Here is a 16,136-nt window from a genome sequence, read left to right on the forward strand (position 1 = left end):
GGGTTGCCAGTTTAGATGGGGTAGTCAGAGAATGCTGCATGCAGGAGGTGACATTTCAGTGGTGAGCCAAGGCTTCTGAGAAGCACAGTCCCTCTGCCTCCCTGGGGCTGGCTGGGCCCTAGGTGTATCCAGGTGTGACAGTCCCAGATCCCCAAACCCTCCCTGCCTCCCAGGGTGGGAGCAAGGAACCCAGAAGAGGCCTTTGGCTAAGCTTTTGAGGTGGGTGTGGGAGCCCAAAGCTGCTCTTCACAACAGCCGTGATTGGGCTCTTTCTGCGTGGCGAGAGGCGGCGATTGCTTTGTGCACGGAAGACTCGGCTGATTGTGGCCGGGCGATTGGCACCCACCGACCGCGGCCGCCAGGGTTTACCGCGCACCCCCAGCCTCACGGCGGGCCGTGTGCAATGCGCCAGCCCAATCTCGCCTCCTATATTCAGAGTTGATTAGACGCTATTTCTGCCTGGATTTTCAGAAGGCTCAAGAGCTTTTTTAATCACTACAGTGGCTCATTACGGTTTTGCAGTGACACTCATGTCCTTCAGTTCTCTTCTCAGATTAGATTCTATAGTCAGATGAATATTGGATGATTTCATTACATACAAATGCAATCAACAGTTTTGCATAAATTTCTTCTCTTTTCTTGAGTTTCAATTGACCCCAGCACCCATGGTGGCAGGCACGATCCACATGCAAATGAGCTAGGTTTGCAGCCGCAGAGAGGGGCCTGGAGGAGGCTGGCACTCGCACCAGCCCGGTTGCTCAGGTTCGGGAGGGGGTTCTGGGAGGAGGGGGCACCACCGCAGCCTAGGCAGGGCACCCCACTTCGGAAGATATTCCTGCAGGTAAACTGAGGCACAGGGATGCTCAGAGAGGGGCAGAGAATGGAATGTGGAGTTTCAGCCTCTGCAGCTGGGCTGGGAAGGGTGCGCTCAGGACGCTTGGGGCAGTGGCTTCTTAAGAACTGGTCTGTACGTGTTGCAGTGTTTTAACAACTTTGTATTCCTGCTGAATGTTAGCTCTGACCCAGCGAAGGCTGCTGCTGTCCTTTGTCATCAGCATCACCACCACCATCATCATCATTTCTCCTGGAGTGCCTGAGCTATGGCCATTCCGATGATCAGCAAAAGTCAAAAAAAGGCAGACAGGGAAGTTGGGAGCCCAGGACCATTGCCCTTGCATCACTTTCTCGATTTCTCTCCTTCGCTTTTGGATGGAAAGGCAGGATATTCTCAGAAGGCTCCCAATCCCTCCACTGTCTGGCGGCTGAATCCTTTCCACCACACGCCTGTGGACTCGTTCCTCCCTGGGGCTGAGGAGCTCCCTGCCTGCTGCGAGCCTTGCCCGGCTTACCTAGCTCCTTACTGACGAGGTGAGCCTGAGCCCTCCCAGCCCTGACCCTGTGCTCAGGGCCTACTGCCCACCTCTGCTCCCTCCGCCCCGTGACACCCCCTGAAGTCCGCAGTGGGGGCTGTGACCTGCTGAGTCACCTTTTCTAGGGCTGGGCGTCTCCATTCCTGCAGCATCTCCTCCCAGGACGTAGCCTCCAGCCTCCCATCCGGGTCTGTCCTCCAGATGCTCCTGGTGGCTGTCGTGGTTCATAGTCCAGGCCTGGACTCAACACCCAGCTGGAGGCTGGAGGGTAACGTGGGGAGTAAGCTGTGTGTGGTCAGAGGACCAAGGACAAGCAGCTGCACACCTCCTGGGGAGCGGGGTGCGGGGAGAACCGGGAAGGGAATGGAAAGTTCGGCCTGATGGTCTGCCAGGACAGGTGTCTGAGCATCCCCAACCTCACTTCCTTCAGGTAGGTTCTTTTTAAAGGCCCCCGCCATGTACACAGACATGATGCGGACAGTGCAGGATCAGGCACCCCAAGAGAGGCTTGTGGATGCACAAGTGGTCAGGTTTCCATCCCATCAGGGATGTGACCCAAGCTTCGGTCTTCATCACGGACATGACTGAACCTTGACGTGGAGAGAATCAGAGCCAAGACCACAGGTGTGGATGGGACACATCTGTGCTACCACAGCCCTAGGCTCAGATCCCTGCCTGTCACTGCCCTCAGCTCCCCGTATTGGGGTTGGAGAAATCCAGGGACCTGATGGAAGCAGGGCAGCCCCATACTGCTCCCATGTCACTGGTGGAACCACTGAAGTCGGGAGAGGGGAAGGTTGGGCAAAGAGCCACACAGCTCAAAGCCAGAGCCTCCTGACGCAGTCTGGAGCTGCTCCTCTGCTCAGCTGGCTGCCGTAGATATCGTCCCTTGCCCTTCTGTCCTCTGTGCACAGTCACCAAGGTCCCTCCTTCCCCAGCTGAATGGTCCGCCCCTCACTGCCTGTGTGTCTGCCTGCTGCTGCTTCCCGGCTTCCCCAGGCTCCTCTTTCTGTTTGCATCTCTGTGTGCATCACCCACCCCAACCCTAGTCTCTCCCTGTCTTCATCCTTGACTCTGTCTCTCTGTCTCTGTATCCCTTCCTCCCCTTCCTCTCTGTACCCCCGTCCCTCTCCCCATCTCTGTGTCTGACTGCCTGTTTCCTTTGCCAGGCCACATCTGCTCCTTGCTTCAGCTGCTGTGTGACCAGGCTGGTCTCTGTCTGGGGTTGGTGGATCTGAGACACCTGGACTGCCCCACTTAAAGCTATGGCCAGTGGAAGGAGGAGGTTGGTGGCGGGGGTTGGTTTCTGAACTCCTCAGAGCCTTCCTGCAGTGGCCAGCACCGGGCCATCCATTTTCTCTCCCAGGCAAGGCTGGCAGGAAAGCAGCCATCTCTCTTTCATCACAGAGCTATTCTCACGCCAGCTGGGGAGAGAGGCTGGGAGGTGCTGGGAGCTGGGGCGGGGTTGAAGATGGCTCCCACTGACTCCTCAAGCAGAGGATCATCCTGTCCAGGCCCCCCGTTTTTCAGCTGGGTCCAGACCTGCTGCTGTCTGTGGCAGGCTCGCCCCATGGAAGCTCTGCACCTGCCCATCCTCCCTCCAGGTCATCCGGCAGAATGAACCTGTGCCCTCAACCCCGTGGGAATCTGGTCTGCACTCACCATGCCACCTCCTCTCCTTTCCCTACTCACCTCTCTCTCACTTGGGCACAGAGGACTGCTTTCCTCTGATGACCCTGCTTTCTGACTCCATGCCTTGGTCAGATAACATGCGTGGCAGAGAGGAAAGAGCTGGGCTCCGGAGACTGGCAGGTCGATGCCGGATTTCAGCTCTGCCACTTGTTGGGTTAGGGTTAGTCTCAGGCAAGCAACTTAACCTCTCTGAGCCCAGTTTTTTTTCTCTGTAAAATGCAGATAACACTCCTTCCCTTGCAAGGCTGGCATGAGGATTGATAACATGTGGGAATGCCTGGGTCAGAGCTGGACAGAGTAGACTCATGATCAAGCGTTTATTATGAATAAACAAATGTGTACCTAACAAATGAATAGTAGAATTGAGGCCTGCATAAGTGGGGCGCGGGGAAGGAATGCCAGGTGTTGGGAGAGGTGCAGGCAGGGGCATGGGGGTAAGAAGGCTTGCAGGGGGACTCGGGGGCTGTGAGTGTTCAGCACGAGTGCAAAGTCTGCAATCCCAAAGGGAAGTCTCAGGGAGCAGGGAAAGGACCTGGAAAGGAATTGTGGCAGCAGCTGCCAGGCGTTGAGCCCCCGTCCTGAAGCATCTACAAGTATTATCTCATTTAATCTTCACAACCAACCTGTGAGGCAAATGCTATTATTATTCCCACTTTACAGATGAGGAAGTTGAGACCTGGAGAAGTAAAATGAATTTCCCACGTTACACAGCTCATACTTGCCCCTGCCAGATTTGAACTGTGGTCTAATCTGGCTCCAAATTTGGTCCTAGTTCCCTTCTGAAGGCAGAACCTCCCCTGCCCCCTCATCTCTGGCCTGGTGAAGCCATGTGAATAAAAGGGCTTACCTAACACCTTCAGTTAGTGAAGGAGAGTAAAGAAGGCATAATCGGAGGGTCCAAATATCCAGAAGATAGAAATTTGGCTCCATTGAATCAGGAAAGGCTTCCTGGAGGAAGCTGGGCATGGGGGGCAGAGGCATTACCTTGAAGTGAGGCTGAGGCAGCCTGGGGTCGGAGGGGGCTGTCCCTGGGGTGACACTAGAGCACAGGGGTTCTGCTGCCCGACAGCCTGGGGCTCTTGACCTCCATCTGCTTTTTCACTGGGGTCCGTGCCCTTCGCCCCACCTGGCCCAGCTTGAGCCGCCTCTGGCCGGTCCCCAGAGAGTGGGACCATCAGGTTTCCGTCTGCTCCAGACCCGAGCCCCATTCCCGGCCCAGCTACGCTCTTGTTGCAAGACCTTGGCCAAGCCGACTCCCCTTTCTGATCCTTACTGTCTCCAGCTGTGAAATGGGACTGACAGCACCCACAGCTTGGTGCAGGTCAGAGGCAAGCAGAGCCTGCACGGGGCCAGGTTCAGAGGGAGTGCTGAGCGGGGTCCCCACCCCCCGAGCAGGCCCCAAATCCCAATTCAGAGCATCAGAAGCCAAAAGACAGGGTGTGTGCTGTGGTGGCCAGCCTCTGAAGCCAGACCGCCTGCCTCTTTCTTGCTGGGCGATCTTGAACGCCTAGCCTAGCTCTCTACAGTTTCCGTGTCTTTAAAAGAAAGATTATACTAGAAGCCCAAATCCCTTACCTAAAACCTGTGAAGGCAGACGGTTTCAGAGCTTCTCTGATTCTAAAGTCTGTTACAGAACATATCCCATACACTGTACAACCTCCCAGGGGGCTCTGGGGCATGTCTGATAATCAAACTTTTTCATGCTTTTTTCCAATAAAACACATGACTATTCATACCAGGTAGTGAAATGAAGACCAAAAATAGCATCGCCTTAGTTCAGGTCACCAAACCCAGGTAAAACCTTTGGTCACTGAATCTCATAGGATGGCATCACTGTGGAGAAGGGATGGTGGGACTGGAGTCTTTGCCTCATGGGGCTGACATGTAGATAAGATGAGTTACTACATGCAAGGTGTTCAGAACTGCGCCAGGCACACAGTGAGTGCTTGAGACACACATGCTCTCCAGTGGGTCCCTCCCCTGCTCCAAACTCTCCCATGGCTCCCACGTCCTCAGGGTAAAGTACAAACAATTTCCACCGAGGCCCTTTGTGATTGAAGAGCCCTGACTCCAGCCTCAGCGCTGACCTCTGACCTGCACACCCGAAACTTCAGCTTCATTAACTTCTATCAGGTCCTCAGACATGCCGGGCTCTCTGCGGGCTGCTGCACTTGCTCTGTGTTCTGCTTGAATTGCCCCCTTTCCAAATCCCCTTTCTTAACTGTTTCATCCTATAGCTTCACAGCCTCCCCTAGGCATAGATCTCATGCTGGGAGAATTGTCTGTTTCTTTGCCACACGGATCTCTGGGAAAGCAGCGGCCAGGTGTGTATCCTTCTCTGACATCCAGTTTGTGTGAATGAATGAACCTCCTCACCCATCAATGGCGTTGCCACTAGTTCAGGGACTGAATACATGTTTGTCGAATGAATAAATGAAACACGGCTCTGGAAGGAAGATCCCACCCTCGTATGCACCCCAGGAGAAGATTCTTGGAATGTTCTTCCCTCTCTCCACCCCTCCAAATTCCTTAAATGATTTCTAAAAAAGGGACCCAGTCCATGCAGGGGGCCAGCTGGGCCTCCTGTATCAAAGGGCCTGGGGGAGGTGGCTCCGGTACATTAGGCAGAAACCACTTGTCCGGGGTTGGTAGAGGCCTCTGGAGCCTGGGGAGCAGGGGGCGGGGTGAAGGGGGCCTCCAGCACTCTGGACAATTGCTATAATATAAACTCCATAATCAGGTAAATGCATTCGTGCGGGGGATGGTTCCCGTGCAGCTGCAGGCATCCCCCCTGGCCCCAGAGGGGACCTGTCTAATCTCAGGGTAATGAAAACATGGGTCCAATTATGGTGGAGGGCCGAGGCCTGGGCCACGGCCGGAGTGGGGAGCTGGGCCCCCGGCAGCGGAATTAGAACATTTAAGCTGTCAGGCCGAATCCGGGAAAGGCCTGATTACCTGGCCCGAGAAGGGGCCGCTTTGGTTTGGTGTCGACTATAATTTCCTGGCCGCCAGCAGTGAAGCCAGGGGCCACCTTCCCTCTTCTGCGATGGGGGTCCATCCAGGCCTTGCATCTCTGACCTCCACCCCTCCGGACCCACCTAGAGGGGCTGGCCTGAGCTTCTCAAGCTGTCGGGGCTGGGCAGGAAGAGAAACAGGTACATGAGTGACACGTGCTGGGTGTGTGTAATACATGGACACCAGTTAAGGAGGATGTGTGAATAGCCCCTGCACTGGAGGTGGAGATGGTACACGTAGTAGGAATACACTGGCGACATATAAATGACACATGTGTCTACATGGATTACACGCAGCTGATTCAGCACTGAGGTGTGCAAGTAACATGCACATGGGCTGTAGGTACAGGATGCCTGGGTGGACATGCACACATAGCGGGGCTGTGGATACACAGGTTATATATGGTATGAATTCACAGTTGTGTGTGCTGGTCTGTAAATGCCCTGAGAGCAAGGGTCAAGTTCACTTTGCTGACTGCTGGACTCCACAGCCCCTAGGTGGGTGCCAGGCTGGGTGGATAGGTGTTGATTACAGAAATGTCGAATGCATTCACGTCTATCCGATAGGTAGGTGGGAACTATGCGATGCATGCATTAAAAAAGAAAGAGCATGGTGTGTGTGTGTTACTTGTCCCCACTGTGTGTATTGGGGCATGAGTGGTGGAATGCTTTGAAGGCCTGAACTTGAACCGTGTGGCCACAGATCTGTGCTCCCTGCCTGCCTCCTCCACTTACAGATTGTGTGATGTCCGCAACTCATTTAACCTCTCTGAGCCTGAATTTTCTCATCTGTAAAATGGATAATAGTAATAATGACAGCAAATATTCCTTCAGCACTATGTACCTAGTACAGTACCGTATTATTGTTGTACATTATTATCTTACTGCCTGTTCGCAATAGCCCTAAAAATAAGTACTACAATTGCCCCTATTTCACAGGTGTGGAAACTGAAGCTCTCAGAGGTTAGAAAATGCCGAAGCCAGAATTCAAGCCCAGGCCATCTGACTACTGGGGGAGCTTTTGACTGCCAGCCTAAACAGATCGTACCTGTTGCATACAGTTGTCTTAAAATAATCCACGTAAAGCACCTAGCATTGCATCTGGCACTTAGTAAGTATTCTGTAAACATTACGGTGTTTTGGACAGGATACGTGCGTATGGAATGCATAAATACGTGGGAAATGTGCATATAGTGTATTTGTGAGTGAGAGACTTGTGTAGATATGTCCTGGGAGGGTACAAGATAGGCATACATTTACGCAAGGTTTATGATACATGTACTTGGGCATATGCATATGGGATATATTTTACATAATGAACACAAGATGTAAGTAACTGTTATATTATGATGTTGACAAGTGGCTTATGAAATTAGAAAAAAATCACATTCTTGAGGTGTGTGATATACATATGAGTCTACACAGGGCCCTGTACTTGGGAGTTGAAGAATATATGTAAACGGGGTAATGATGGATATCTGGGTCCAGGCATGGTGGTAAACCTGCACATGCGCACACAGTACGGCACATTTGTGTGTGCAGAGAGGATACAAATAGATACAGAAATGCATGTGGTGGATACACATACTGTATGGATACAGTGCTTTGTAGGTGATCTTGTACGTGCACGTGGATGTGAAGTGCTTATGCATGGGGTACCTACGGGCGCATCCATGTAAGCAGTGTATGCGTGGGTGTAGTGCACAGACTTGGGGGTATGCCGCACATCCTTCTGAGATGTATATATTTAATTGTGATTTATGTTCTGGGCAGCTTTGCTCAAATGTGACCTTCTCAGTAAAAACAACAGAAACTATAACCACCCTATTTAAAAGAGATCCAATTTCCCATGCCAGTCCCTTCTTTATTTTCTCCAAAAAGCTTCACTTTTAAATACACAGTATCATTTAGAAATCTGTGATGTTCACTGCATTCTCCCTCGCTGCACCGTAAGCTGCAGCAGGCCGAGGGCTTCTCTCGGTCTTGCCCACGGCTGAGTCCCCAGTGCTCAGCACAGGGCCCGGCCAGTTGCAGACGCGCAGCGCTGCTCCGTGCGGGCCGGTGCAGGAGGCAGAGGAGACAGCTCGGCCGGGCCACCTGGCGCGAGGGAAGCGCGACCCGCCCGCGACGCGTGCTCGGCGCACGTGTAAGTGACGGACGCGCACCGGCTGCCGCGGGGCCAGGGCTGGGCCACCTCCGCAACCCCCGCCCGGGGTCCTGCGTCGGCCCCGAGGCCCCGCCCCGGCCCCCGCCGTCTCCCGGGGGCGCGACCCGCTGTACCGGCGGGGCTCCGGCCCATTTCCCGGCGGCTGCAGGGCGGGGAGCGGGCGCGGGGCCGCGGCGGGCCGGGCGGCAGGAAGCGGCGCATTGTTCGCGGGCCGCGGCCCGGGCAGGGAGTTCCCGGCCCCGCGCGGACATAAAAGGAGAAAGCAGCGCCCGCGGAGCGGCCGGCCGGCCAGCGGTCCGGGCGGCCCGGAGGAAGCGCGGCCCGGCGCTCCGGTGACCCCGGCATCCGCCGCGGGCCGGTGGCCGGGGAAGGCGGAACGCGCCCCGCCCCTACGGCCCGCCAGCCCCGGGTTCGAATCCCGGCTCGCCGCCTCCCGAGCCTGCGTTTCCTCCCGAGTAAATTAAAACAAGCCTCCAGAAGCCCACCTCGGTGAACACCCGGGGCGCCCCTGCCTCCCTCCCGCCCCCTCCCCACTCCAGTGTGCTTGTCCCGCTAAACACTTGTGCCTCAGGCCCTCGAGGAGAAAAGGCAAGCAGTGAAATCCAGGCTGCGGGGAGTTGTTTTACCTCCTAAAGAGCACGCACCAGCGTAGCTTGAGCGCATGACAGGGGCTCGAAAAGACCCTCTTCAGGGTGGAACTTGGGCTGCAGGCTCTGTGACGGATGGGGAAACTGAGGCCCGGAGGGGACTGACTTGCTCAGGGTCATCAATCACAGACACAGCATCCAGAAGGCTTTTTTTCTTTTCTTTTCTTTTCTTTTAACAAGTAAAGGGTCTTTCTCCCAGTGCTTAGAACTACGGCCACTTTTGTGGTTGTCCGTTGATTGTAAAATTGTAAAAATTGATCACATGAACACAGTTAGTGGTGTGTATCGTTTCAACGCGGCTTCACACTTGTTCCTTATTTGATCCCAGGCGGCAGTAAACTGAAGCACAGAGAGGTGAAGTGTCTTGCCCAAGCAGGTTCTTGTCCCTGGCCTGTTTTAGGAGATGTTAATCCCTACAACTCCAGCACCATCATCCTGGGTGAGGATGTCTTTGCTGGAGGGTTAAGATCTAATTAAGGCAGGAAAAGGTAAGGGATTACCCAGTCCAGCCCCCATTCCAGCCCAGCCCACCCCAACCCACAGCACTGAGTTTTGTTCTCCAGGCCTGTACCCTTCTCTTGCCTCTTAGAAGGAAAAGGAAGAATCCTCATCATTTCAACAGAGGCTCAGAGAGGTTAAGTTACTTGCACCAAGTCACATAGCAAAATGGCTATGCTGCAGAGGACTTTTGCCCACGACCAGACCTCTCCTTCTGGGGAGAACCTTCTTCCTGAGTCCTGAAATTTTGAGACCCTGTCCTGGGGTGCCTTCATCCTCTGGGCCAGGAGATTCTGATTATGGAGAAAAAGCTTTCCCCTCCATCCCTGCCCCCGCCCAGCCCGGGAACCCTACACCGGGGGTAATTGAGATCAGATGCTGCTGTGACCCACGGAATGCTCCCCGGGAACCTGGAAGCATTTATTGTCTGGAAGAGAATCCAGGGCCCACTCTAGGCTGCCCTCCCTCCCTCCCTGTCTCCTCCCCAGGCGGCTGAAGGTGGATAGGGGCCCTGAGGAGCCTCTGGTGCTGCCTGGGGGTTAGTGCAACCGGCCTTGATGGATACTGCTGCTGAAAGCGCCTTCCTGGGGATACGGTTACAGGGGGCCAGACTTCCGGCCCAGCCGGCCCAGCTTTGGAGCGTGGATCTGCAGGCTTTCCAGGCCAGCAACTCTGCAACTCCGCCCCCTCACTCCTTAACAGGGGCACCGGCAGGCCCCATCTTATTCAGAGCTCAGCTCAAATGTCACCTCCTCAGGGAGGCCCTCCCTGACCACCCTATATGAACTAGCCCACCTACCAGAAGTCCCTTCCTCTCACTCTTAAATTTTATTCATATCACTTAGCTCTAGTTGGTTGGTTCATATCTTTTCTTATAATGTTTATTTCCTGCCCTCCCCATCCCTCTCCAAAATGGGAGCCTTGTGAGGGCAGGGACTTTGTTGTGTTCACTGCTGTGTCCTGGGGCCTGGGACTCTGCCTGGGACATAGTAGGTGCTCAGTAAATAAGAGCAATGACTTGAACCCCTGCCTTTGGCCTCTGATGAAACCTGACCTTGAATCTCTGCTCTGAGCAGGTTTACCTGGGATCCTTGGCCCTGATCCCACATCTCTGGTAAAAAACTTCAGCTTCTGATGCTCACTCTCCTGCTTGCTCTTATCGCTTCAGCCTCTCATCAGGGAGCTCCCGGCTGACCTCTGACCTCATATGTCTGATCCCTTTTCTTTGCCCTCCTCTCCCCAGCCTCTGCTGTGTGACTTTGGACAAGTCTCTTGCCCTTCTTGAGCCAGCAGAATTCTTCAAACACAAGCTTACGTAGGAACCCAGAGCGTGAGGCATAAAAGAGTGAAAGGCAGGAAGGGGGTCTGGTCCCTGAGTGCCTGGCTTTTGTTGTTTGTCCTCATCACAGCTTTGCGGTTCCCTACAGCTCTGAAGAACCCTGTGGTCTGAAAACTCCAGATTCAATGATTTCTCAGTCTCTTTCAGCTCCGTAATTCCACAATGTCGTTACTTAGGTGTCTCTCTGGTCTTCAGCATTCACTTAGTCATTCATTTATTCATTCATCAAACACTAATGGGCCACAGTTGTGTGCCAGGCTGTGCGCTCATCCCCCTGCTCTCCAATTTCTTGTGTCCAACTTCTGGTCCCCTTCCTTCATTCAACAATGTCCAGGAGCACATGAAATGTGCCAGGGCCATGAAATCTTGGAGCATTTGGACAGGGTGGCTGTTGTCACCTTTGTGTGTCACCTTTGTGTGACTTAGGAAAAGGCGCTCCCTTCTGGGCAGATACAGACTTGCTGGACCCCAGCTCGACAGCAGAAAGTGCTCTTGAGTGAAGAAAAAGGTGACTGTCTTCTCGGCGGATAAAGCCCCACATTTGGGGCTGGCTGGATTTCAGATGCCTGATGTAGTGCAGAGCTTTCACACTGGCTCCATGGATGGGTGACCTGTGTTTGGTTTAATGCTCTATCGCTGTTTTGAAATTTAAAAATAAGTTTTTGAATGAGGGGCTGCACATTTTCATTTTGCACTGAGTCCCACAAATTTTGTAGCCGGTCCTGATCTTACACACAGTAGGATCACACAGAGTGGGGGTGGGGCGAGTAGTGGGAGAAGGCACAGGAGAGGAAGTGGGGGAAGGGCTGCCAATGCCAGGGTGAGGGGCCAGGACTAGAGCAGATCAGCATCAATTTGTTGTTTTATACGTGGGGTGGGGTGAGGAGTACTTAGGATTTTTATTTAAAAAAAAAAAAAAAAGATGTTGCCTCTGCAAATATGTTTGAAAGCCAGCAATGGAGGGTAGAAAGCCAGAGAAGGGATTAAAAGTCCCTCTGCCAACTTCTGGCTTCCTTGAAGGGCTTACACTCTTTAAAGGGGAGAAACTTGAGCCTCAGAAAGGGTCACAGGCAGCATCTAGCCTCCTGACACTGTACCTGCAGGAGCATGCCTTCGCAGGCCCCTGGAGAAGGCCCCTCTGCAAGACAGCCTTCCTGGAAAAAGGCGGCCTCTGCTGCCACCTGGTGGCAACTCGGAGGTAGGGGAGGATGCCACGTTGGCTCTGGAGCTAGCAGCAGTCCTGGTCCAGACAAGGGACCCTGTGTCGTGGGGCAGGGGTTGCTCTGTTCTGGGGCATGGACTCCTTCGGGACTCTGGGACCATTATTGGCGGTAGAGTGCACCCAGAATATCTTCTTCCTCTATCTTCCTATGTCTCAGAGGCTTACTTGTCTAATCCAGAAGGCTGGGAGTTACCCTTGGCTCCTCCTGCTCTCTTATGCCCTAAATTCAGTCTGTCCCCAAGTCCTGTTATGTCTACCTTTTAGGTAGACCTGGAACGTGCCCATTGCTCTCCATCCCCAGGACCATGGCTCAGGTCCAGTCACCATCACCTTCACCTGGTCCACCACAGCAGCCTCACACTTGGTCTTTTCCCAACTCAGCCTCATCTGCAATCCACTCCCCTTGCTGCATCCAGAGGGAGCCTGCTAAAACCCACAGCTACACACAACCACTCGCAGCCTAAAACCATCAATAGCTCACCATTGACCCCAGGACAAAGTTCATCCTCTTTACTGGGGAACTCCTCAGGGAACTGTCCCCTGTAAGCCCCGTCAGGACCCCTGTGGCTCCCCTAACTGGGCATAGACCACGGCAGTCACAGACATAGAATCTAGTGCCTGTCTGCTTGCTCTCAAATCTCACCTGCCTCTCATTAGCCAACTGTGCAACCTCGGTCTGGTGATTTAACTCAGTCTCGCAACCTGTAAAACAGCATTGATGGTGACAGGACCTACTTCAGAGGGTTATCGTAAGGATTCGGTGAATGGAGCTGTGCATGAACCTGCCTTCACTTCTGACCCCAGCGGCAAGTTCAGGAGGTGCCCTCAGGTTTGATAATTTGATAATTCACTCAAAAGACTCACACCACTCACTGAAAGCCCTTAACCTCCCGGTTATGGTTTATTACAGGGAAAGGATGCAGATGAAGGTCAGCTAAAGGAAGAGACAAAACACGGGGCAGCCACACGGGTCCCATGGCCAGGAAGGGCTGAGGCAGGACCCCTTCTTTTGGAGGAACTGGCGTAGTAGCCTCTTGAAACAGTCTTGCTGCCAGGGATGCTGATGGCAGCTGGCCACAGGGCAGAGTGCCGTGAGACCCAGAGGCAGCAGCAGGGCCAGTGGGGAAGCCAAAGAAGTAGGTTTCAGTTTCACAAGTCCAAGGACCTTCCAAGATGAAGACTGCCTGGTGGGTGGGAGTGTGTGAGTTTCAGTCCTGCAAGCTCTGCCTCTGGGGCCGGGGACCTGGCCTGTCTGGAGATCCAGCAGGGGCTGAGACGGATTGCAAGCAAGGGTTCAGATTCCCTCCTCTGTCTTCTCCCAGCTCTGCTGGGCCCTGGGTGGGGGTGGGGAGAGGGGTGGTGGGGAAAGGGGAAGGAAGAGCCAGCCCAGGGAGGAGGAGAGGATGAGCAGCAGGAGGGTCCGGCTTTCCGGAGGCCTCTAGGAGGGAGCTGGCGTCTAGGCTGAGCTGTGGGTTCTGAGGATCAGGGCACTTCTGGGGTTGGGACAACTCATGTGGGGAGTGAACTGCCTGAAATTGGCCTCTTGTGCAGATGGGGTGAGCTTCCACCCCCAAACCGACTTCATCCCAAAAGCCTGCTGGGGAATGACTCTGGTCTCGGGCCAGCAGCCCCAGATGCTGGCTGTCTCTCTGCTATGTGTCGTGGGGCAAACTGCTTCCCCTTTGGGCCGCAGTCTCCTGATCTGTTCGGTGGAGGGTTGGGCCTAGTGACCAGGGGCCCTTTCTACAGAGAGGCAGGAAGTGGGGGCTCCGAGGAGGGGGCGGAGGGTACTGGAGGTCAGGTCAGAGACAGTCCTGGCAGGTGTCCTTGCGCCTAGAAACCCATTTCTCCCCCACCCGCCCTGCCCCAGCTTCTCTCTGCCCACCACACAGACCACAGCCTGCTCTTCTTCTTTCTATTTTCAGACATCCTAGAATTCTGACGAAGACCCCTGCTGGCGCCAGCCTAGGAACTCTGAGATGCTGAGGGAGCATCTCGGAGCAGTCAGTGGTACAGTGACTCAGGGCTTAGAAGGAGAGAGCTGGGGCTTCACTTCTGGGCTGGAGCAGGGCCCTTTCCCTGGCCTGGCCTGGCCTGGTTCTTGCTGGAGCCCGGACTGACTGGGAGGCTGGCGGTGGGCGGGGCCAGGGAGGAATGCAGTCCTGGCCTTTGGCCTGCAGGCTTACCCTGATGCAGACCAGGACGGGCTTGAGGGGGCTGTGCCTGGCTGGGCGGGAGCCTGCGGCCAGTGGCTCACTGGATTCTGGATTCAGTCTGGCTAGAACCCCAGCCCTGACCCTCACAGGCCGTGGCTCTGTTCCAGGAGGCCAAACCTCGTCTCCTTTCCCTCCCCTGGGCCTGTGAAGGCTTCCTGCTTGTGCTCTCAGAATTTGCTTTCCCGCCCCATTGGGTCCTGACCTCAAGAGATGGGAAAGGTCAGGGTCAGCGGTCAATGACCCTCACCGGAGGGTCACCCAGATTGCTTCTTGTCTCCTTCCTTCTCTACCGCATCCTTCCTCCTGGGGAAAACACTTTGCTAAGAAAGAGACAGACAGACAGGTAGACACGGCTCTGAGAAGCCGTGGGAAGGCACATAATCCTCTGGGCCGTGGAGATGGCTTCTGGGGCGGGCGCTACTGTTCTTCGGCCCACCCCCCCAAGCCTGGTCCCCACGCTTCCTCCTCCGGGGTCTCCAGCTCAGGAGGGCTTCAGTCTCACTCCCCTCACTCTGAATGACCTCGGGCAAGCCCCCTGCAGCCTCCATGGCTCTATTTCCCCATTCATAAAATGGGAAGATTGGCCTACATTCCCTTCCAGCTCTAGGGTGTATAGTTCTGATTTCCCAGTGAGGGAAGCGGTTTCAGCTCATGCTAAGCAGCCTCTGAGTGGTTCCCAGGCAGCCCAGGGTGACCGTTTCCTCGGCTGGGAAGAGGTGGAGGGGACGGAGGGATGGAGGCGTCTCTGTACAGGAGAAATAACTCCCCAACCAGAGCTTGGAACATGAGGCAGATTGTGCCAGAAATCGAGACAGAGATAGAAAGGGGAGTCAGCGAGAGGGAGATGGCAACACAGAGATAATGAAAGAGGAAGAGGGCGTCCAAGGCAGAGAGAAGGAGACAGGGCCACCCATAGACAGAATGACAGAGAGAGACAGATTCGGAGACAAGGCTGGGACAGAGCCTTCTGCTCCCTGGGGGTCCAGCCAGATCCTACTTTTGCCTGCAAGGTGCCCGGGTCTGGTGATCTTTCTTCTGCCCATCAAATTTCCTCTGGGGCTGGGACCCTCCCAGCCTCCCAATCTAAATGTCCTCCGGACCTCACCTCCCAGGGGATAGTGTGTGCAGAGATGAGCACTTACCCTGGCTTGAGGCCTCTGAGGCTTCGTGGCCTCAGGGTTTCATCAAAGGGTAGGGGTAATGATGGGGAGTCAGAGATGCATGAAGTTTATTACCTATAGGGGATGTGTGGTTAGAGTTGGGAGAAAAAGCAAGGAGGTGGAAAGTCCAAAAGAAACTTTTCCCATCTTCTTATAGATCAAGTGTTAACTCTGTGTCTCACTATTTAGGAATGGATAGGGAATCTGCTAATGGGGGGAGGGTTGGGAAGTAAGTATTTAGTGTTGGACAAAAGGAGGAGATACAAAAGGAGAAGAACTGAGCTGAGTAGGGATGGGTTTAACTGAGTTGGGTTGAGTGTAGTCCGTTTGGTTTGGGTGGAGTAAAGTTGTGTTATGTCATGTTGGGGTGGGGTGGGTTGAATAAAGTTTAGTTTGGTTGGATTGAATGGAGTAGGATTTGGGTTTGGTTGAGTGGAGCTGAGCTGAGCTGATTTTCTTTGAATTAAATTGAATAGAATTAAGCCAAGTTGGGTTGTGTTGAGATGGGCTGGGTTGGTTTGGGCTGAGTGGAGTGGAGTTTGATTGAATTGGGTCGGGCTGGATTTGGGTGGGTCGGCCTGGATAGGAACGCTGAAAGAGTTCAAGCCGACAGGAGTAGGGAGGAGCCCAGATCCGGCATCATCCCCATCGCGCTGCCAGGAGTGGATGGTGGAGGGAGATACCAACAAGGAGCGACCTGGTAAGGGGAGCTGTCCGAGGTGGAGACCTAAGGGTACCTGCGAGTCTGAGATGGTTTGGTGTGTGGTCTGTCTTAGCATTTCTCCATCTCCCTGCTGCTCTCCACTTCCAT

This window comes from Camelus bactrianus, chromosome 4 (genome assembly GCF_048773025.1).
Source record: "Camelus bactrianus isolate YW-2024 breed Bactrian camel chromosome 4, ASM4877302v1, whole genome shotgun sequence".
Taxonomy (NCBI): Eukaryota; Metazoa; Chordata; class Mammalia; order Artiodactyla; family Camelidae; genus Camelus; species Camelus bactrianus.